Source organism: Eschrichtius robustus, chromosome 2 (assembly GCF_028021215.1).
Source record: "Eschrichtius robustus isolate mEscRob2 chromosome 2, mEscRob2.pri, whole genome shotgun sequence".
NCBI lineage: Eukaryota > Metazoa > Chordata > Mammalia > Artiodactyla > Eschrichtiidae > Eschrichtius > Eschrichtius robustus.
In genome coordinates, this window is record NC_090825.1 from 63,312,773 (window position 1) to 63,336,356 (window position 23,584).

Consider the following 23,584-nt stretch of genomic DNA (forward strand, 5'->3'; position numbering starts at 1 on the left):
GGAAGGACAGAATACCAAGAAGTTGGGCCCAAGAAAGGGACCTGTCAAAATCCATGAGCCAAAGAATGAACTGCATGGGGTGGGGGTGGGGGGGGTAACTTGAAGTACAAAAGGCACAGGTGCCTCTTACACGTGTGTTGTTGACCACAGCTTCACGCCCCTAAGCGTAGGCTTTAGGCTAATGAGTGGGGCAGGATTGGGCTTTACTGGTCAATGCAACCGGACATAATTTTATTTGAGAATATTAAATGAAATAGGGGATTAAGTTTTCAGGTTTGGGTCTGGTGTTAATTTTTGTTTTTCTTCTTAAAGAGTTTGTTTTTTTAGAGTAGTTTTAGGTTTACAATAAAACTGAGGGGAAGGCACAGAGATTTTCCATATGCCCCCTACTCCTACACATGTATAGCCTCCCCCATTATCAATATCAGTCACCAGAACGGTACATTTTGGGTTCACTCTTGGTGTCGTATATTGAACAGGTTTAGATAAATGTATAATGACATATATGCAACATTATGCATCAGAGTATTTTCACTGCCCTAAAAGGAAACTAGATCTTTCGTAAGCCTGGGTTTGGGGCCTGGCTCTGCCACCTACCAGCTGTGAGCATTTTCAAGACCCAGACTCCTCATGTTTTAAAGTGAGGGTGCTAACAGCACGTAGTGTACTGGGTGGTCTCTCGGACAACCTAATCAGACACACCTGGTGTTAGGGAGGGATATCCGTTTAGCAAATAGGGAATAATACAAAAGAGATTACCATAAACCACGAATAACAACCAAACCTACATGTATTAACACTATATATAAAACATACCAATGCAATCTCTTGATAATGATTTAGCAGGAAGTTCAGAGCTTTGCATGGCTGCAAAACAAGCATCAATTAGAAGGCTACCCTATAAACATCACTTACAGTAAGAAGAGATCACAGGTGTAAGACCACAACAGGTTATAATCATAATGACGTTAGGACGGATCTTGGAAACATACGCATTTCCCGAGATATTTCATCTACTTCATGGAACCGCCATTGTTGGAGCCCTTTGTCATTCTGTACTATTTCATTACTTAAAATTTCTTAATGTACTCTCTCCATCTTACATTCAGTTTTCTAAGCCATTTTTCTCAAGACTCTTCTTGCCTCAGAAGACTGGGCTACTGCTTTGCAAGACAAGCTATTCTATCGGGCTGACCTAACAGATCACACGAGTGGGATCCTAACACTGCTGCCTGTGTGGTGTTCTTATAGGCCACCTTCCTTTACAGTTCACTCATCCACATTCCCTGTCCCTGATTTTATTGATCCCTTTCCACTCATATGCCCCAGTTTTTCTTTTCTCTCCCTCCCCCGCTCCCTCTTCTCCGCTCCCACTGGCTTAGCTGGCTTCTGGCCCAGACCTGCCTCCCTCCTCCTCTGCCTGCCAAATTCTTTCCAAACTGCCTCATTCATCGGTTGCTAACTCTTTAAGCTCTACGGTCTTAGATAACCAGTTTTACTGTATTTCAAATGTGATCAAATATTTATCCTATCTGGAAAAAGAAATATCTAGAAGCAGTTGATACATCCCATGAGAGAACCTACCCATAGCAGAATCAACATTTACACTTACTATCTCCACAGAGGGGAAAAATGAACACATACAGACATAATGTCAGCCTAATTGGTCATTTAAAGACAAATAGTGACAGAGGAAAGTGATCATGGAAAACATGAAGAAAAAATCACATTGGTTTAATCCTACCCTGTCATTAAAGCCATGTGTCATTGTATGGATCTAATTTTGTAAACTCTCCTTATTTTTCACTTTCACCCTACACATAGTGCCATGATATTTATATGTGTGTACACATATATACAGACAAGTGTACATGCATACACACATGCCTAATATTAGAATCAAAGAGCACTTCTCTACTAGCCTAAAAGTTATTTATGAAAGCAAACTATGCCAATCACCAATACCATAGTACAAGTGCATTATCTTAAGCTAAACGCTGATATGGAAGTGGAAATTCAAAACAGCATCCACACAAGCAATGTTATGTTAGCAGTGAGGAAAATCTCACAGCCCTGCTGACTTACTACTTCTTTCCGGAAGAGCATAACTTAGAATAAAATGGGTTTACCTTTTATTCCTTGCCACTTACAGCTTTATTACTGTGAGCATGTCACTCCCCTACTCTTCACCCTCAAAACTGGAGAAAGCAACTCCTGGCCAACCTAACTTCTGGGGCTGTCACAAGCTTGGAGAGAAGCACCTCTGTCTTGTTACCCCCCAACTCCAGAGGACCTAAACATTTTACTGAACAAGTCAAGGTATAAAAAACAAAGGTAGCTCATGCACAACACCAAGAGTGAACCCTAATGTAAACTATGGACTTTAAATAATAATGATGTGTCCATGTAGGTTCACTGGTTGTAACAAATGTACCACTCTGGCGAGGGACGTGAATAATGCGGAAAGCTGTGCGTGTGCAGGGGCAGAGGGTATACGGGAAATCTCTGTACCTTTCTCTCAATTTTGCTGTGAACCTAAAATATCCCTTAAAAATGAAGTCTATCAAAAAACAAACAACAACATATGAACAAAACAGTGCCCATCAACGGCTCAATAAATGTTGAATGAATAATATATGATAAAGTCATAACAGCAACACTCCTCAAACAAAAGGGCTGGCAATCCCACTCCACAGGGCCAAGGACACAAGTCATGTGCTGCACTCTGAATTTCTCACACCCACATTGTATCACAAAGAGTTCATTATTAAGGGCTTTAATTTGTAGATACTGCACACAATCTTTTTCCACAAGAAATTAGTATACATTCAAGAGGGACCCAAGACAATCTTTTGGGAGGACGATGCTTGCAATTCTTCTAGAAGTTCATCCTGCAGATATACTTACACAAGGGCACAGAGATTTAGGTATAAGGTTGTTCATTAAAAGCATAAAAACGGGGACTTCCTTGGTGGCGCAGTGGTTAAGAATCCGCCTGCCAATGCAGGGGACACGGGTTCGAGCCCTCATCTGGGAAGATCTCACATGCCACGGAGCAACTAAGCCTGTGCACCACAACTACTGAGCCTGCGCTCTAGAGCCCACGAGCCACAACTACTGAGCCCATGTGCCACAACTACTGAAGCCTGCACGCCTAGAGCCCATGCTCCACAAAAGAAGCCACCGCAAAGAGAAGCCTGCGCACCGCAACGAAGAGTAGCCCCTGCTTGCCGCAACTAGAGAAAGCCTGCTCACAGCAATGAAGACTCAACGTAGCCAAAGATAAATATTAAAAAAAAAAAAAAAAGTATAAAAGAAGGTCTTATTCTCCAGCTACACAGGGGCGGAATAAATGAATTATGGACTATCCATACAATAGGACATAGTTTAAAAGAATAAGTCAGTGTTATGGGCTGAACTGTGTCCCTGCCCCAGCCCCTCCAGTCATATGTTGGAAGTCCTAACCCCCTGTATCTCCAAACATGACTTTATTTAGACAGAGGGCCCTTAAAGAGGTAGTTAAGATTCAATAAGGTCACTGGGGTGGACCCTAATCCAATATGACTGGTGTCCTTGTACGAAGAAGAGATTAGGACACAGAGACACACAGAAAGAAGACCATGTGAAGACACAGGGAGAAGACAGCCATCTACAAGTTAAGGAGAGAAGCCTCCTTAATCTCGGACTTCTAGCTCCCAGATCTGTGAGAAATTAAATTTCTGTTGTTTACACTACCTGGTCTGTGGTACTTGGGTTATGACAGCTCCAGCAAACTAAGACAGCCAGTATGCCTGGATATTTTATACGTATGCATATCTGTACGTGGGGAATATGTGTGTGGACACAAGACCGCTAACATCGATCACCTGGGCCTAGATGAGTGCGCCTAGATGTGGGGAGGAAACTAAGACAGCCATGTCTCACTGTTCTGCTCTCTTTTTCTGATTAGAAAAAGAAAACAGACTATTTAAGAAAAGTAACTAAGTTTCAAGATAACCATATAGAAGTATTTGCAATGCGGTATTGACTTGTGTGATTTCTTTCTTTCTGAAGAAACTTCCCCTCCCCCAAATATACTGAAAAAGAAAAAATTCAAAGAGCCGTTCACACCCTCTATCTAACTTCCTTCAAAATAGCAACAGCGTGGATAGCAAAGGCTTTTCTAAATAGAAGGTGCTTTGTCTTTGCCGGGGCAGAGTCCAAATGAAAGGACTAGCCAGCCTCTTGCTGCTACCTGGAGCTGGGCCTCCCCCTTAGTGTTAGTTTTCTTCTCCTATCTAAGGTGCATGCGCCCGCACACACACAAACACACACACACACACACACACCACCACAACCACAGTAAATAAATACACAGTCTCTCTCCTTGTCCTCCCCACTGGCCTTGGGCTGACAGTTCTTCTAAGGACTGATGCCAGGCACGTGAGGAAGTGATCACAGAAGCGAAACATGAGCTAGGGCTGGTAGTAACTTCCGGGTTCTTTTGTTAAACTAAAAAGCACAATTCCTTTATTACCTAGAATTCCCTGCTGACACCACCACCAACTGGAAATAGCAAAGAATCAGGAAGAAAGCCAAAGAGATGTCATAGAATCAGCACAAACACATGCCCGTGTATCTTGTGAGAGTTCCCCTCTTCCCCCCTCAGGTCTTTTTTTTCACAGTTCCAACAGGCTTGCTTAAGCCCACTGGAGGGAAGAGTACAGGTCTGAGAACCAGAAGGCCTGGATTCTAACTCTGGGCAGCTCTGGGTCTTGGTTTTCCTCACTTGCACATTGAAGGAGCCTAGGCAGATGACAGATGGCAGGTAAACAGGTTTCATCTGACGCTCAACTCGTTGGCAGTGGCCGTCTTGAGGCAGGTTCTAAGGCTGAATGTCTCAATCCACGGGGAGAATGCAAGGACCAATGGGCACCATGTGCATGGTGGCACCCACGCTACAGTCTGGTCATCCCTGTAAGAGGTGATCTGATTGATCCCTACCATCCACAAATTCTTAGACGTTGAAAAATGACCTGCAAGAGGCAAGCACACTGGGTTAAACCCAAAGCAAGAAGAAAGAGAGAAAAATCCATCAGAAAGAGAAGAATTAAAAAGTGGAGCAGTCAAAAGCTCTTCAAGCAGGCACGGGTTCTATGAGCATCACTCCACTGCTTCCTGGGCTACATTCTGCGATGTTCAGCTCCCGCAGCAGTGAGATAACTCACATTCATCATAATGGCTCAGACACCCCATTAACTCGGGTTCCCTTCGTTCCACTTAGGAAGGCAAACAAGTTGCGTAGGACACTTCTGTCCCAAGAATCACCCCAAACACGGATCACATTTTTTTCAGTTCCAATGCTTTAGTTTGGGGGAGTGTAAATCCCTCAGCAAAGTGGAAAACATTCATTCATTCAGACTTATTCCTCGAGAGCTCTGGACAGCCTAGTTGGCTTTAGCACGTCAAAACTAAGTTCAAACTGCAAAAGGAAAGATTGCTTCAAATCTGACACGGACCTTCATTCAGTCCCTTTTCCTGACTTGGAAATGCAGGAGCCCTAGCAGAACTGAGGAAAGACCTAAGAAATTGTCTGTTAACTACAATAATTACAATATTGTCCCTTAATAAATGGTGAGGAGGCGGGGCAGCAGTAAGGAAGTTCCTAAAAAACTGAAGTTGTTGAAGCTGCTGGCAACAGAACCCAGGTGTTCCTGTGCGAGCTGAGGGGGGGGGGGGGTTTAATACCAAGGAAACAAGAAAAACACACAAGACATAAAACCAGGTTCAGAACATTTTATTAAAGTGAACGGTGCTCTCTATCTTTTAATATCCATTTCCACATCTTTCGGTAACACACAATACTACTCATGCCATGTCACAGCCCACTTTCCTTCCTTCTCCTTTGAGGTTTTAGGATTATCTATGAATCACCAGCGGTCAGCAGAGAGGTAAGGAACAATTGATTCTACTTTGATAGCAGTATTTATTTAAATTCTGGACTACATAACCAATATTTTGCAGCTCATTCTCCTCACTAGATGCTCAGAAACAGCTTCCCACTGAGCTTATACAGACCTTTTTCTCCGCTACAGTCAGGAGGCAGAGGGAGTGGTAAATAGCAACTCTTGCCACCGTGGCACCATGTGCTGCCCTTTACTGGTAGCTATACGAGAGAATGATGCGACTTGAAAGCTAGGAGAATAAGAACACGCAGTTCCTCTGCTCAATAAAGGCGTATTTTACTGCACAAGAAATATAGGTGGCAGGTAGTCGTTAATTCGCAAAAGGATTGTGTTTTAGAAACCTCAACACATATTATACATGTGTTAGTAAGTTGGTTTGTTTGGAGCTTACAGTGGATTTCTCCCACACAAAAGAATATAGGGCAACCTAGTAAAGCTTACTTAAGCCATAATAATATTAGCTAACCATAGCGAACACTTATTAATCCCTTGCTCTTTGCAAGGTACTACAACTTTTTATATCATTAGCTGTTATATCAACCCCACCTGACAGAGCTGGTGAGTGGCAGAGCCAGGATCTGAATCTGTAGGCTCTTTGCCACTCTGCTCTATTCACCGCTGGTATATACAGAGGGTGCACTGGACAGACAACACCGGCCTGAAACCTTGGTTTCCTACAGAAGGGAAATTGGCTGTGTGGGAAGGAAACAGCAAGTGAGGAAGCAGTTTTTCTCTCCTGCCCTCAGGGGTACAGTAAGCATTCAACAGATATCTGAAGAAGGCATCTCCCTCTGTGTGCCCCCTCCTCTCTCCTGGCAACCTCTGGCTTCACTGGATCTGGATGACCTCTATTAGAGCCCTGCCAGAGCAGCTCAACCACTCCCATTACCAAGCTCCCCACCTCACCTCCAAGTCCTACCCCACTTTAAAAGCCCTACCCCTAATCCTATGGAAATAACCAGGCCATTCATTCACTCAACTAATGGTTATTATACTACATACCTACTTGTGCAATGTTAATTCCTGGGAATGCAGCAATAAACAACAGACCTTGTTTCTACCCGTGAAATGACTCTATGGGGCATTCCCCCAAACCCTCTGCTTTAGCTCCTCTCTGAAGTAACTAGATAACAGTATCTAATGCACATTCCTGAGTTGCTTTGCAGATGTGAAAACCTCCACCAAATGAAAGACATTAACTACCTGATGACCATGAGCACATAACCCCCAGACCTACTGGTGCCTAAGGACTGGTAGTGTTAACCCCTGTGACACTGCCCTGTTACCTCACCATCAGCCAATCAGAGAACTGTGCACAAGCTGACCACATACCCTGTGACCCACCCCCCCCCCCTCACCTGGCCTTAAAAATGCTTTGCTGAAACCGTTCGGGGACTTCGGGGCTTTGGAGGGGGCACGAGCCACCCGTCTCCTTGCGTGGCCTTGCAACAAACCTTTCTCTGCTCCAAACTCCGATGTTTTGGTTTGTTTGTCCTCACTGTGTGTCAGGCACACAAACTTGTGCTGACATAACGAGTTGTTTAGAAGAAAGGAAACTGGATGCTCCTTTCTGTACTGGAAGGAGAACTGATCACTGACATAATGGTGCATTCATATTAATGAATCCAATGCACCCACTGAAATGACTATACAGGAAAAGTTACCGCCATGGAAAGATGTCCACACTGCATTAACTGAAAACAGTTAATAACACAACAGTATAGAGCATGATAGCACTTGGGGTAAAATTATAACAAGACATAGATCTGCAATAACAACAACAAAAAACAATCTAAAAGGATATACCAGTATGTCAATGGTAGATAACAGAATTGTAAGATTATGAGTGACTACGCTTTTCTGTATTTTCTGAACTCTTTGTAACCAGCACATATCTTGTAATTAGAAAAAAAAACACTTCAAGTTTCTCTTTTGGAAGAAAACAAAACATTTCTCTTCTACCTTACAGGTGGTAAGCACTCAAGTATTTGCTAAACGAATCAGCCAGCGAGAAAATGACATCTACTTCTGCTATGTGATTGGTAGAAAACAGCCAGAGTGAACTATCACTGTAACTGAGGCATAAAACTAGGAAATTCCACTGTGCTGTATTTTTAAGTATGGTTAAGACGGTGAATTTTGTTTTTACCTCAATTTAAAAATTCTTTAACCCTTATAATGTTTTTTAGAGTTTAATTGCTATAAATAAATCTCTACTTGGTAGAATTTGAAGCAAATGAAAATGAAGTAGGAAAAATTAAATGGCTACCTAAGAGTGCAAGTTGAACAAGAAGCTGTGTATTTGCCTGGCCCAGAAATTGGCTCTTGTGTTTCCTTCATTTCAGGTTCTTAAGTTTTTCTCTTTTGAGTTCAGAGAATCCCTTAAAGCTCCAAGGTTTTTACAATCTTTTCCATAACTGTCGCGACATGATTCTGGAGGATTGTCGGAAAGGAGTTTGGGACAGGAGGTTTCTCACACAGGTTTCCACATTCTAGAACGTGCTGGTTTCAACAGCATTTCCATGAAAAGCATTGTCAAGGGTCAGTGTCCTTCCTTCATGAGCACTGAGTACCCACAGCCACTGGGACCAAATCTGAAATGGGCAAAGGACAGGTCATCAACACCCACTAAGCCAGCACTGGCTTTTGGGTTACAACGAATCTGGACACAACCGTTCCCCTTGTTGGGAGCCTCTTTCTCACGAGGTTAGGGTTACTTACAGCACCAAAAGAATGCTGATCGAGTTCTCTGTTCTCAGACAGCAGTTGGATTCTTTGAGTCATTCCCTCACACCACCCTCCGCTTATGCACCTTCTAAAAAACACCACACTCGATACACTTTAGTAAGTTGGTGGAGAGAATCTATAAGGTTTAAGGTTAAAAGGTAAACTAACTCCGCTTTCTGGCAGTTCAACAGAAAACAAACACTCGTGGGAGACAGATCATTTAGAGCAAAGTTTGTCAAACTCAGCACCCTTGGGAGCCCCATAATTCTTTGGGGCTGTCCTGTGCACTGTAGCATGTTTAGCAGCTTCCTTGGCCTCTCCCCACTACACACCAGTAGCAGCCCCCCCTCTTCTCCCTCACAAGTGGAGCCGATCAGAAATGTCTCAGACAAATGCCCTCCCCCCTTCTCGATGGAGCCAGGCTGTCTGGGTTCACACCCAAGCTCCAATGCAGCCTGGTTAAGCGTCCTTGGGCCAATTCTTTTTTTTTTTTTTTTTAATTAATTAATTAATTTTTTATTATTTATTTTATTTATTTTTGGCTGTGTTGGGTCTTCGTTTCTGTGCGAGGGCTTTCTCTAGTTGCGGCGAGTGGGGGCCACTCTTCATCGCGGTGCGCGGGCCTCTCACTATCGTGGCCTCTCTTGTTGCAGAGCACAGGCTCCAGACGCGCAGGCTCAGTAGTTGTGGCTCACGGGCCTAGTTGCTCCGCGGCATGTGGGATCTTCCCAGACCAGGGCTCGAACCCGTGTCCCCTGCACTGGCAGGCAGACTCTCAACCGCTGCGCCTCCAGGGAAGCTTGGGCCAATTCTTTACCTCTCCAGGTTTCAATTATCTCATTGTTAAATGGGAATAAAATTACCTACTTCACAGGGTTGTTGTGAGGATTAAATGAGTCAGTTCAGGAAAAGCTCTCAGCACAGAGCCTAATACAGGGTACCCACCCACCTTCCCAAGAAAGCCACCTGTACTCATCATCTACATCATCAATACTCATGTCCCTCCTCCCCAGAGAGACCCCCCTCCTTAGTCCATCAGGTAGATATGGAAAGAGGTAAAGATGGGAGGGGGATGGGATCAAATCATTACTACCTCACTTATAACAACGCTTTCATTTTTCTGCGCTAATGTGAAAGATAAATGCATCTCTTGAAGGAAAATACTTTCAGAAATAAAACTTCTGCGATCTAAACCCAGGAAAGCATCCTAGCAACTTGGGGAAAAGTCGTCATGTGTGTGGAAGCACTTCCCACGTGCCCAATTTATTTCCACTGAGGAACAAGCAAGACAATCAGAACATTCATTTGCACCCACTGAAGCCACAAATACCTGCAGCAGAACAGTTCTGAGAAAGATGAGTTAAGCAAGTTCTAGAAAAAAAATGGTGTAGGAAAACAAAACCTTGAAATTCAAAATGGAAAAGTGTAGGATGATGGGAAGAAAAGTGCTCATTAGGTTTAAACCATGTTTAAAAGTCAGTTTTAAGGCTTCTCATCAAAATGAGAGAGGGGGGAAAATCCTGCTTGTTCCACTTCATAATAGCTTATCAACAAGCAGTTAATGAAACACAAAGCCCAAAATTTGACTGATTGTGTCGTGGAGATTATGCCACAATGAAGAAATCTGCCAAGCCCTTTCTAAGAGGTGCTTTACGCCAGTCCAGTCCCCCGACGCTGCCAAGCCTGGTGATGGAGGCCACAGAGCCAACTAGATCCAAGTGTGCTGTGGGAAGGAGAACAGAAATGGGCTCATTTCACAGACAGTTCCAGTGGCATGACCTCAGAGCTCAGGTGGGCCAGCAGTTTCAAGGGGTTAGCAGTGCACTCCTTTCCCTACCAAGTGAAATCCCATGTGCAACTCCAATGTATAAAACATATAGATGCACTAAAACACTACAAATGTTCTTACATATACATACAACACATATTTATCAAATGCTTACTAGTGACCAGGCACTGTTCTAGGAGCTAGTAGTACAGTCGCTGCCCTCACGAAGCTTACATTCTAGTCGATTTATATCAAACTCGGCATCCCCCAAATTCCACCCAAACTGGGACATGTCGCAGCACCTCGGTTGAAAACCTCTGATCCAGTCCAGTCCCCTCATTTTCCTGATATGAAATCGGAGGCCCAGAAAGGTTAGGTTATTTGACTGAAGGACAAATCTAGGGATGGGCATCAGTGGACCAGCAAAAAAAACACACCATTTGAGACAATTCAGCAGTCTGGAGGCAGGACGAGCTAAAAAAAAACTCAGCCTGTGGGTCCCACACTTCTGCATCCATAGCGCAATCAACTCACAGACATGCAAACCCACTAAAACATGGCACCATAAGTAGTTTAAACAACGCTCTGTCGACTCTAGCAAGAAGGCAGTAAGTGTCTAAGTGTCTAGTACAGTTTGAAAGGTTTCCATCACAACACAGTTAAAGTGATGGCATTTTACGGCTCACGATGAGTCAGCCACAAATCTGAGCTCTCTGGAAGCTATGGGCTACGGCTGCTAAGTGGCCAAGCCCCTGAGGTGCCTCCCTCCCTACGTTTGAGAAGCAGGCAAGTCACGCCCCGCATCCCTCACACAACTGCAGGGTCAACTGCTGGTCACGCTCCCTCCCCGCCGTAGGAAGAGGCCACGGCTCCAGACACCTCCGACCCCTGACAAGTGACAAGCTGGCTATCTCTGAAGGTGAGACTAGCTGCAGTGGTTCTGTGCAAGGACAGACTCACACACGCCTCCTGCCCTAGATTTTCCAGCAGTCAGGATTGCATATAACCCTATTCTTTAGGATTCCCAAAATGCCCGATAGAAGGTGACGTTTTAAACCTGTTTTCACATAAATGAATAGAAGAACTGGAAAGAGAAATGTCAGACAGAGGCCTCTGGTTTGGAAAACCCCGTACCTGAAGGGCACCAGCCCTCAGGGGCAGGGAAGGGAGAGAGAAAGGGCCGCAGTAGCTCCTGGTTCTCACGGGGACCCTCCTACAGGGTCGCCCTCACCCGTCTCTCCACATGAAAGCCTGCTGGCCACATGAAAGGGCCTGGTCTCACAGCCTTTTCTCAGAGCTGGAGTAACAGCTGCACTGTTTTCCTGCAGCTGAGAAAACACCTCACAGTTGAGATTGCCGTTCCTCAGTCCCTCAAAGATTCAGGAAGCCTTCTTCCCAGCCCCCCCTCTCCTTCCATCCCCGAAGTTTACCTCCTCCTCATACTTGTAGCTTGAAGAGGAAGGAATGAATAGGTGTGTACCCTTCCCCCAGGCAAATATCCGCAGTTAACTGCCTTTTTTGTTTGAAGAGCTGCCCAGGGGCCCAGTGGATCTTATCGGCAACCCGCCTACCCTCTTCTGAACCTGGTCCTCATGACAAGTCCAGCTGGCACCAAACCCGAGGTGACAGGGTTTGTGAGGTTGCTTTTATTCAGCGACAGGCAGCTTTCACGGCACCGGCTGGCAGAGAACTCTCACACACGTGCAACGCCCCCCTGCGACCGCGCCCCCATCCTGAGAAGCTTCCTGTTAATGTTCTTAAAATACCTCTGCAAAAGGAACCGAGGCCACACATGAAGGAGCCCATGAATCATATTTTTTTCTATCAAAATATCAACAGAAATGAAAATATCCTTATGTAGTCCCCCCCGCCCCAGCCTTCACCTTCATATTTTTAATCCACCAGAGCGCTGGCTGTGCCAGCAAGGAGGGCAGAGGGGAGTCTAAGGGAGGTTCTCCCAGGGGCATTCTTTTTAATGAAAGAAGTCACTTCCCAAGTTGGGAGTGGTGTTCACTCTGCCACTTAAAACTACAAAGATAGAGCCCTTCTACTGGCCCTACACTGTGGAAGAACAGTACCCCGGCTTCAAAATCAAATGCCATGGATCAAAAAGCTAGGCTGACGCACATACTCAATGAACTGTTATTGGGCTGCAAGGTAAATAGGCCCAAGGGGTAGGCGGTTCAGGAAATGGACCTGAATTACTGTGATTTGTTCAGTCACACCTGGTGTTTCTCAAGCCAGCTGGGTGGAGTGGATAGGGGGTAGACAGAGTAGAGGGTTCCCTGCAGGAGTCTGGTCTGTCTCGCCCCTCCTTCCTTCCCCCAGGGAAATCCAAGGGTCAAGGGGCCCAAGTGGGGCAAATGCCAGGTTGGGGCCAGGGCAGGACTGACGGAGGGTGCCTCTGAAGCGGGACCCTCCAGGGAGAGAGAGGGAATCAGCCAGCATGAGGCCTGAGCGCCCACACAGGAAACTGGGGGGATGCGGGCAGCAATGAAGTCGAAGTCACGAAGGAACCTTCCTGGCCCCTGACTTGGTGGTGGCAGGAGGGGGAGGCCCAGGAAGCCAAGAGCTGCTGGAGTGACAGGAGCACATCTGGTGGGGATGTGGTGAGAGCACAGGACTGTGGACAAGAGCCTGGATGAGGGGATGGACAGAGGAAGTGCAGGAAGGCCCCCAAACAGACCGGTCCAGAGTAGACTAAGCCACAGACTGCTTCACAGCAAGAGCGGAGAGCGCTCGGCAAATTCTGAGGTGCCCGAGCTCGAGGTGCCAAGTGTGGCTCCCGGGCCAGCACCGTGGGCATCGCTGGGAGCCCGTCGGGTCCCAGCCCCCAACTACTACTCAGAACTGGAACCTGCACTTATTCAAAAATAAGCTCCCAGGTGATCTGTGGCTCCTTCAATGCTGTACCCAAGCTCAGGGAACTAGGGTGAGGGCTTTCCTTCTGCAGCGGCAGGGCCTCCTCTTCCACGGGTCTGGAACAAGCCAATGGCAGGTGCGGGTGTGTGTTTAAGGAAGACATTTCACAGCCCTCTCAGCAAGTTCCCGAGCTCTCCGCTCAGGAGGACTCTTCAGGGATGGCAAATAGGGAACGCACGTTTCCAGGGGGATCAAACACTGCTTCAATATGACAAGATAAGGGAATTGCGACAGACAAGTATGCGGTCCCTGAAAAAGATGTCGTTAAATAATTTAATATGGGAAAATGCTCATGGACACATCCCTGGGAAAAGACAGAGTAAACACACTAAAATATAAACCAGAGCTGTGATTTTTAAATCATCTTTGTGTTCTTTACCTTGTCCTGATTTTTCCAGGTTTTCAACATTAGGATGAATTTCATAACAAGTTCTTTTAATTAAAAGAAAATTATACAAAATTTTAATCAGTGAAGAATAAAAGAGTAGAAGTCTTCTGACCCGGAAAAAAGTACAAAGCCCATTTAATTTGCTACCTTCCACATACGCTATGACTTGCTATCTAGCTGTCTATTTTATTTATAAAATTCATTCTAGGAATTCCCTGGCAGTCCAGTGGTTAGGCCTCCACGCTTCCACTGCAGGGAGCACGGGTTCAATCCCTGGTCGCGGAACCAAAATCCCGCATGCCGCGCAGTACGGCCAGAAAAAAAAAAAAAAAAGAAAGAAAAATTCATTCTCTTGGGGTACATTAAAAAAACAAGACAACCTTGGCAAAATCAAAGAATATCAGAAGGGAAGAAATACCATAAGCAGCTCGTGCAGCTCAATATCAAAAAAACAAATAACCCAATCCAAAAGTGGGCAGAAGACCTAAACAGACATTTCTCCAAAGAAGATATACAGATTGCCAACAAACATATGAAAGGATGCTCAACATCACTAATCATTAGAGAAATGCAAATCAAAACTAAATGAGGTATCACCTCACACCAGTCAGAATGGCCATCATCAAAAAATCTACAAACAATAAATGCTGGAGAGGGTGTGGAGAAAAGGGAACCCTCTTGCACTGTTAGTGGGAATGTAAATTGATACAGCCACTATGGAGAACAGTATGGAGGTTCCTTAAAAAACTAAAAACAGAACTACCATTCGACCCAGCAATCCCACTACTGGGCATATACCCTGAGAAAACCACAATTCAAAAAGAGTCATGTACCACAATGTTCATTGCAGCTCTATGTACAATAGCCAGGACATGGAAGCAACCTAAGTGTCCATCGACAGATGAATGGATAAACATGTGGCACATATATACAATGGAATATTACTCAGCCATAAAAAGAAACGAAATTGAGTTATCTGTAGTGAGGTGGATGGACCTAGAGACTGTCATACAGAGTGAAGTCAGAAAGAGAAAAATAAATACCGTATGCTAACATATATATATGGAATGTAAAAAAAAAAAAGATTCTCAAGAACCTAGGGGCAGGACAGGAATAAAGACACAGATGTAGAGAATGGACTTGAGGACACGGGGAAGGGGATGGGTAAGCTGGGACGAAGTGAGAGAGTGGCACGGACATATATACACTACCAAGTGTAAAATAGATGGCTAGTGGGAAGCAGCCACATAGCACAGGGAGATCAGCTCGGTGCTTTGTGACCACCTAGAGGGGTGGGATAGGGAAGGTGGGAGGGAGACGCAAGAAGCAGGAGATATGGGGATATATGTATATGTATAGCTGATTCACTTTGTTACAAAGCAGAAACTAACACACCATTGTAAAGCAATTATACTCTGATAAAGGTGTTAAAAAAAATGAAATAAAATTCAAAAAAAAAAAAAAAGAATCCAAAGAATTATATGCTGTTCTGCCATCAAAACACCGAAAATTAAAGCTGGGAATGTCTTTAAAAAAAAAAAAACCTGGGAGTGTCTTAAGCAACCAGGGAGATCCTTCTACCCAGTACTCATTATAAATAATAGTTACCTACCATTTCTTAAACACTTCCTCTGTATCAAGGCACTACACTAGGGTGCTTTCAAGACCTTCTTTGATTTAATCTTTTTTTTTTGGCCGCAAGGCATGCGAGATCTTAGCTCCCCCACCAGGGACTGAACCCGTGCCCCCTGCAGTGGAAGCACGGAGTCCTAACCACTGGACCGCCGGGGAATTCCCTGATTTAATCTTCAGAAGAGCCCTATGATTTAAGTATCACAATCCCCATTTTACAGATAAGGAAACCTCAATCGCTGATTGCAAAGCCCATCAGGATTCTGAAAACTGTTGTTACATCACCACATCCCCAGAAGACCTGGAGTACACTGTTTTGAAGCCTCCTCCACCCGCCCCCATACAGAAACATAAAACCAAGAGAGACCCAAAAGCACCTAAATGCACACAAGACCTGAGGCAGTCAGAAGGGCCCATTAGATACGCATCGTCCTCACTGGCCCTCACTCAGCACCATTCCAAAGGCTTGCTAGAGTATAATACAGCCAAGGCCTTCAGCATCAAGTATCATTCTGAAAGACATTTGGCAGTGTTTATTCTTCTTATAAGTTGTGGTAGCAGTAGTAACAGTAGAAAATTGTACTGTGTATTCTCTAGGTGCCAGGTAGGGCCCTAAATTCCTTACATAGATTCATTCTCACAATCCTGTGAGGCAGATAATGATTTACCAGTTTTTCACTGGTATTTTTGCCATCTTTTCACAAATGAGAAAGTATTACTTAACTTTTTGGCATGAAAATGTACCACTTTTAGAATCAGAGAAAAAATTTATAAGTTATGCTGACTTTGAAGGAGTGATATAAAGACAAAAGAAGAAGTAGAGGAAAGAAGGAGAAAAGAGAGAAAAAGGAAAAAAGAATGTCAATTCCATTTTTTTTTCACAAATGAGAAAACTGATGTGGACAGAAGTGAGGCAACTTTCCTAAGGTCCTGAGATGTGAACTCAGTCAGCCAGGTCCTAACACTCAAACCCAAACCTTTATGGTGCCATCTCTAGGATGGAGCAGCCATCAAGAGTTACTGGCATACACTCAGGATAAAATTATATTCTACAGAGAGGGATGATGTTTAAAAGTTTCTAGCAATTATTTTGGACTCTAGCTTTAAAAACAGACACTAAGCATAAAATAGAGTGAAACTGAGTTTGGCACTTTGCAGCAAGCCTAAAATCTGAACTACAATCCAAATCTCCTTTTATCATTCGCCTTCTTCTTTCAACTATTACATTAAGTAAAAAAAACTCAGGTTGCCTACATTCTCAATCATTATGATACTGCACAAAATGTCCATTTCTAAACTGTCCCATGATTCACATTTTTCCCATTGCTAACATTAGAACACCTCCCACGCTTTCTAATAGAAATAAAAAGATCATTCTGAACTCTTCCGAACGAATTATACAACAACAAGATACATAAGCAAAAGACAGAAAAGAAAAATTACATTTAGGCTTAAAGTAAATTTCATGGTAAGTTCAGAAGACTCCCTTTCCCTCAAAATATCACATAGAAACTTTTCTTTTTTTAATTTAACTTCTTGGGATCATCTCTTCAGAGACTGCATAAAACAAAATAGTTTTTCAACCAACCTTTGAAGTTATCAAATAACTGAAAAGTGATCAATATAAACAAACAAGAATTTGAACTCACCTACACTAAACATTCACAGTTTAAGACAACACTAGGCAAGAGTAAAAGTTAACAAACAACAGAAACTTGCTCCCTAATGTAGGTAGGAATCCCTTGGCCAGTGGAGCAATGCAAACAGACTTGTTCCCCCGTATCAAAGCGATAATGATGACATCTTTAAGGAGGACATGAGGTCAGCCATGTAAAGTGCTCAGCCCACGTGCCTGGCACGTAGTAAGTGTTCAACATTAGCTTGTATTAAATGCTCATTCCATCAATACAAGGTTACTTATCAGCTCTGCACCTCAATCACCTCATCTACAAAATAGAGATAATAGTAGTTCCAACATCATAGGATTGTTAGGACAGAAAATGTAGTAAAGCACTTAGAACAACAATGTTAGTTACCAATATTATTCTTAGCACCCTCAAAAAAGAAACTGAGAGGCTTACAGGGCTGGGGTCTGAACCCAGTAGCTCCAAAGTAGCTAGCATCTCATTTCCTCAAACTCAAACCTGGAGCTGACGCTTAGAGAGACTTACCCGGCTGCCAGCTCTCTTCCCACTGCACAAGGAACAAGGGGACAAGGAACCTACGGGCTCCCTTCCTCTTGGCAGCTCCACCTGCTCCAGCAATGTGCAGCTTCAGCACCCTCAGCCCCACCACCCAAACCTCACATCTAACCAAAAAGTTATTCCCCTTTGCATTTCTGTTTGCCGACTTTTTCCAAAAGGATTTTGTTGGGGGGTGGGAGGGGGGTGTTTTGTAACTATGTAAATGAACAACAACAACAAAGGCAACTGCTCCCATTTCTGCAGCACTCACTCCCAAATGCTAGGATGGACTCTTACGTGTGGACAGTTTCTCCCAACCTGTGAGATACTTACTTCTGTTATTATCCCCACTGCAGCAATGAGAAACTTGGGCTCAAGGAAATAAGTTGCCCACGGTCACAGCTCATTAAGGGTGAGGACAGCGCCCAAACCCAGGTGTGATTTAAAGTCAGCATTCTTAACTGCCTCACCGAACTAAATGTGGAAAAGAAAAAAGGAAAGAGGGATTAGCACCTTCGAAAAACAATAACTGTTTTGGAAAATCCAATCAAAATTCATTTTCTAATGAAGTTACTGCTTAATAAATGAAAATATTACATAAAGAGCTGGCTAGTGCTGCGTACAGCAAGGAAGCGTACTTTAGTCCTGACAACTCCATGACTCAGAAGCACAGTTTACCAGTGACATAGGGACGACTCCAGTTTCCACTGACACAGTATTTATACTTTGTGATTTGTATAAACAAAACCATCTCTCATGCCTCCAACATCTACCACAGCCCTGTGAAACCTACAGTTAGAAATCTGAAAATATTTTATCTCATGACCACACGAAGAAATGAGCCAACCATCTAAGACTGACTAGTCACCAGTCCCCAGACTGCAACCTCCAGCCCACTGACCAACAGTCCCACTGTGTCTAAATCCCAGATGGATAATTCCTCCAACGTAGGATCAATTTCTTAAAATTAACAGAATTGAGAGCCCAGAAATAAACACTAACATTTATGGTCAATTAATTTCTGACAAGTGGGCCGAGTTAATGCACTGGAGAAAAAAAAACAGTATTTTCAATAAACAGTGCTAGAACTATTGATAGATACCCAAATGCAAAAGAATAAAGCTGGACCCATTCCTTATACCATACACAAAAATTAACTCAAAAAATGGACCAAAGACCTAAACGTATGAGCTAAAACTATGAAACTCTTAGAAGAAAACACAGGACTAAATCTTCGTGACCTTGGGTTGGACAAAGCATTTTTTAGACACAAGATATAGCACAAGCCGGGAAAGAAAAAATAGATACATTGGACTACATCAAAATTTTAAAAATTTTATGTTGCAAATGATGCCATCGAGAAAGTGAAAAGATAACTCACAGAATGAGAAAACATTTGCAAATCACGTATCTTACAGAGCTGGTATCTAGAATATAAAAAGAACTCTTGGGCTTCCCTGGTGGCGCAGTGGTTGAGAATCTGCCTGCCAATGCAGGGGACACGGGTTCGAGCCCTCTTCTGGGAAGATCCCACATGCCGCGGAGCAACTAGGCCAGTGAGCCACAATTGCTGAGCCTGCGCCTCTGGAGCCTGTGCTCCGCAACAAGAGAGGCCGCGATAATGAGAGGCCCGTGCACCGCGATGAGGAGTGGCCCCCGCTTGCCGCAACTACAGAAAGCCCTCGCACAGAAACGAAGACCCAACACAGCCAAAAATAAATAAATAAATAAATAAATAAACCCAAAGTTTAAAAAAAAAAAACTCTTAATATTCAATTTTGAAAAAACAACCCAACTTATAAATGAGCAAAGGATCTGAACAGACATTTCTCCAAAGAAGATATGAATGGACAATAAGCACCTGAAAAGATGCTCAACATCATTAGTTATTAGGAAAATGTAAATCAAAACCAAAATGAGATACCACTTCACAAACTAGGGTGGATATAATTTTAAAAAAAGAAAAAACAGACAATAATAAGCATTGGTGAGGATATGGATAAATTAGAACCCACTTACACTGCTGGTAGGAATATAAGATGCAGCAGCCTCTTTGGAAAATGATTTATTTAAAACAGCCATAAAGTGGAAACAACCTAAACAACCGTCAGCTGAAAAATGGATGAGATAAATGTGGTATTTTGCATAAAAAGGAATGAAGTACTGACATATACTACAAATGGATGAACCTTGAAAACACGCTAGGTGAAAGAAGTCAGTCATAAAAGCCACATATTGTACAATTCCATTCACATGCAATGTTCAGAATAGGCAAATCCATAGAGTAAGAAAGTAAATTAATAGTTGTCAGGGATCTGAGGAAGTTTGGGAAGAAACTGGGAACAACTGCTAATGGTCAGAGAGGTGATAAAAATGTCCTAATATTAGATTGTAGTGATGGTTGTACAACTTTGTGAATATACTAAAAAACCACTTAATTTTTACACTTTAAATGGACGAGCTAGGGACTTCCCTGGTGGTCCAGGGGTTAAGACTCTGCGCTCCCAATGAAGGGGGGCCGGGTTTGATCCCTTGTCAGGGAACTAGATCCCACATGCCGCAACTAAGAGTCCGCACCCCACAACTAAAAGATCCTGCACACCGCAACTAAGACCCAGCTCAGCCAAATAAATAAATAAATAAATAAATAAATATTTTTAAAAATAAATAAATGGATGAGCTATATGGTATGTGAACTATATCTCAAAACTAACTTTTAAAATTTTATAAAGAATTTCTTTAATTAAAAAAACCCTAATATAGTCATTTTTATAAGACAAATAAGGAAGTATCCAAAAAAAAGAAAAAAGAGGAAACCTAAAATAATAATTTTAAAAGGCTGGACTTTTCTGCTCAACAGAGAAGTAAACGCTTGGGCATTGCTCCAACTCACTTTAATGATAAAAATAAAACTATGAGGTTTTTTTGAACACCTGTTAATTTAAACAGGAATAAAGTCTCCCCAAGGGCAAATTCCCAGCACTTTGGAGCTGAAATTGTTCCATGTGATTCTTAAATTATTGCTCAGCTATAAAATGCTTTGTAAAGTTTACATTATTTCATGGATCTTTCAACATTGAGTTTTCTTAAGAGACTGCACATTGGAAATGGCTGATTCTTAGTACTGGAGCTCCCATTCCTCTAACAATTTTCTTGTACCAAAAACAGCCCTTTCAATACTTCCTAGTAACCCACGGCCAGCTGCAGCACCCTGACAAAGACTGATTTGACAGCTTAACTATAATCTTGGCAACCACTTTTATGGGTGGCACACTTTTTTTTTTTCTAGTTCTATTCACTTCAGTACACTTTAGTCAAGAAAAGTCTACATTTACATATGTAACTTGTGGGTAATGCAGATAATAATAAATTATACCACACATCCTTATCAACGGCGCAACCAAACTGATAATCTCAGTTTCCTGTCTCTCTGGACTCAGGCTTCTTGTCACCAGAATTGGCTCTTAATTATTCAACTGTACTGCCTCTGGGACTATCCACAAAAAAGCTTACAAAATGCATACTGGAAAAATATCTAAATGAACTCTCTCACCATAAAGCATGCTTTTCCTTCTCCTATCAAACACGTAACTTTATCTAACTAGCTTAGCTTAAGCACTCAATCTTAATATGACACTTCTGAGCAACATTTAAAGTAAACTACATCCAAAATACAACCTGCTGTCTGTATGTCAAGTTTTGAATGCATGTTATATAAGTCAAGGTGGTGCTGTGGTAGAATCATCTACCTTGCTTATCTGTGTCCTTTTTTTATCTCCGTATGTACTACTGGAAGTAGGATTCAGTCCATTTTGCAGTTCTAAATTCCATGGAAAAATTATCAAGGCCAAACCACCAAGCGGTTCTTGTCTGGGCAGCACCATCCTCCCTCTGTGGCCTTGTGGGTTGTTGCTTATAAAGGTGGAGACAGTTTTCACAAAGACTGGTAAGTGCTACTGATATCTAACTGGCTTAGCTTCGGCACTAAATCTTAATGTTATCAAGCATACTAAATACCAGCTCAGGACTCCCTCAAGAGAAAGAACTGCTTCACCCAAAATTCCAACAGCACTGCCCCGGGGACCCACGAGTTAAAGATCATTCCTCCCAAATGCCACAACTCACTAAATTAGTTATGGCTTTTTCTTTAACTCTTCTAATAAAAGCCTTATAGAATAGATACTTTTTTTGATCAGGAGCTCCCTCCCTACTTTCTCTTAGTACCTCAAGCATTTTTATTACTCTCAAAGTCTTAGAAAGATCGGGAAGGGGGAATGGAAGGACAGTGCTGAGTGGAGGAGAAGAGGGGCATCTCTCTAAAATCTGGGAATACGGTCAGGTCAGACTCACAATGAAGGGGAAATGGGATAAGCATCAGCCTCTTCCAGCGCTTTGTGCCCTGCTTTCTTTCTGCCATGTCACAGCAGGAAAATGAAGTCAGAGACTCAGCTCTGCTGGACCTCTAGCTTCCAAGAAAATACAATCCCATGACAACCCTCAACCCTCTCCTCCCCCCATCATAAGGAAATAATTTACTGCTTCATGCTTTTCAAAGCATGCAGCCAGAAGCCACTGCTGGGTATAACAATTTGCATAGAGCGCCTCATTGGTTAACCAGCTCAATCTAAATGGCCTAATACCCCTTACTCAGCAACCTGCAACTTTCACAAACTACATGGCTTGGTAAGAAATAAAAAAGTACATTCTTAAAAACTGCTTTCTGTTAAAGCTCATGATCCACAGATGAAGCAGAACTTCCTGGAAAAAAAAAATTCAAACAACTGCTTGGGAGTTTAATAGAAGAGAGAGGACAAAAGGTTTAAACTGATTTTACTGCAGCAAAATACAGTGGAAAAAAACCAATGTGAGGTTTCAACCATAAGATTATGTTTAAAATCTGCAACCATGAGCTCTCTGTTGAACTGCAGATGTCTTCAGAAAAACCCCAACACTCACCCATTCTCTCTCCTGTCATTTACCAAATGTCCACTGTGTACAGGCCACGGGGGCACACCAAAGGCCAGGGTAGCAGGCCAGGGTGGCAGTCCCTGCTGCACGCTGATTAGCTGTGTGAACCCAGAAGAGGGCCTGAGCCCTGCGGGCCTGTCTCTTCTTCAATAACATGAGAGGGTGGACATGCCATTCCCTTAAGGATTCATCTAGCTCCAGAAGATGACTGTGTAACTAACCAGATTCTCACCGTCCATAAGGTACCTGAGAATGGTAACCCACCAAAGGAGTGACAGGCATCACTCACATCAGAAATCTCATGGTCAGCAGTGAGACTTTCTCTGGCTTGCTGCCAACCAAAAACTTCCCATGATGGTTCTAATTTCAAACTGCCTGACCATTATCCTTAAAAACTATTTGGGAGTGCTAGAAGTTCCAATAATCTGGCTTCCGACTGAACCTTCTCATACCCAGAGGTACAATTCCCCTCTGTCAGCATGTCCCAATTTTCAGTTTAAGGTTTGGGTAGACAGTGAGGATTTTCATAACCAGGAGAGCTGCATCAACCCAACTGTGGTCCTCTATTCCCCAGGAGCCAGAGCCCATTCCCACCTTCAATGCTGCCTCTTCTACTCTACAAAACCACTGCAACCCTCTCCAAGTTCTGGGCCAGCAAGTCATTTCAGCCTGGGGAGGCTGGCAGGAAGAGGAATTCAACCAGAGCTCCCTAAAATGAAGTAGAGCTGTTTCCAAAGATAGGAAGAGTTCCTATCTCTGAAGTTGTTCACTTACTATAGTACAAGAAATCTGAGCACAATTGGGTAGGAGGATCAGAAGACCCTTCCAGCCACTTCCAGTACCAACTTTCTGGGAGTTTGTCCAAAGAGAAGCAGCGGGCCCAGCTCCTCCCTCACGCAGCTAACAGGCATACGAATTGGTCAGCCTTTCTGAAGGAGGTTTGCCACGTCCAGGGCTTCTGACCTATGCATTTTATAGTTGGTTCTGCTATACTTGCTCTGAAAATACAAATTTGTTCCAACAGGACTGATATGGAAGGAGTTTAGAGCAT

General features: G+C 43.3%; 1 protein-coding gene across 4 annotated transcripts in view; it reads right to left on the reverse strand.

The window, feature by feature from the left end:
• Positions 1-23,584, reverse strand: part of SERINC5 (serine incorporator 5) — a 189,095-nt gene that overhangs the window by 49,643 nt on the left and 115,868 nt on the right. The window contains exon 1 of one of the 4 annotated variants that reach the window (XM_068535580.1): positions 21,916-21,956. The exons of 2 other annotated variants lie outside the window; for them this stretch is intronic. The gene's annotated coding sequence lies outside the window, so the exon portion shown is untranslated. Of the gene's footprint in view, positions 1-17,898; positions 18,035-21,915; positions 21,957-23,584 lie in introns of those variants that run through there. One more of the 4 variants, XM_068535579.1, reaches the window with a different exon arrangement.